The sequence below is a fragment of the Tamandua tetradactyla genome, chromosome 13, assembly GCF_023851605.1.
Source record: "Tamandua tetradactyla isolate mTamTet1 chromosome 13, mTamTet1.pri, whole genome shotgun sequence".
Classification (NCBI taxonomy): Eukaryota; Metazoa; Chordata; class Mammalia; order Pilosa; family Myrmecophagidae; genus Tamandua; species Tamandua tetradactyla.
Genome location: NC_135339.1, coordinates 55424972 through 55425564, shown reverse-complemented (window position 1 = coordinate 55425564; position 593 = coordinate 55424972). Strand labels below are relative to the sequence as shown.

The 593-nt window shown below is 42.5% G+C and overlaps 1 non-coding gene across 1 annotated transcript; it reads left to right on the top strand.

Moving 5' to 3' along the window:
- The first annotated feature begins 259 nt into the window (after positions 1–259).
- LOC143654627 (U6 spliceosomal RNA) lies at positions 260–366 on the top strand. The gene has a single exon (XR_013161833.1). It is a non-coding gene; the product is annotated as a U6 spliceosomal RNA (small nuclear RNA).
- Positions 367–593: the final 227 nt, after the last annotated feature.

The following is a 593-nucleotide window of genomic DNA, read 5'->3' as shown; positions in this document are numbered from 1 at the left end:
GGCCACACATTTGGCTCACATGCTGAAGTTCTATTCTAAACCTGCATTTTCAGCCTCAACATCAGGCTGCAAGCTCCCTGCCCATCAGATCCCACTGCTTTCTCCCGAGTCTCTTACTAGGATACAGTGTTATGAGGTGGTTCTAGAGTCCAACAGACTGAGGTCAGAATTCCTGCTCTGCTGCTTACCAGCTGTGTGATCTTGGCTAACTATTCACTCCTTTCAGCCTTGGTTTTCTCACCCATAAAATGGAAGCCTTGTGCTCACTTCTGCAGCACAAATACTAAAGTTGGAAAGATACAGAGAAGATTAGCATGGCCCCTGCGCAAAGATGACATGCAAAGTCGTGAAGCGTTTCATATTAAAAAAAACAAGAAAATAGAAGCCTCATTTCGTGTTGTGAGGATTACACGTAAAGCATTAGGCAGAGCATCTGGTATAGAATAAGCATTCAATAAATATTAGCAATTGTTCTAATACAAACAGGAGAGGAACTCAGCATGTGCTCACCCACTCAAGAAGTACATGGCAATGAATGAGGTCAACCTTTAAGAAGCATAGAGTTACTCTAATCTACAAGGATCTGAACTAGA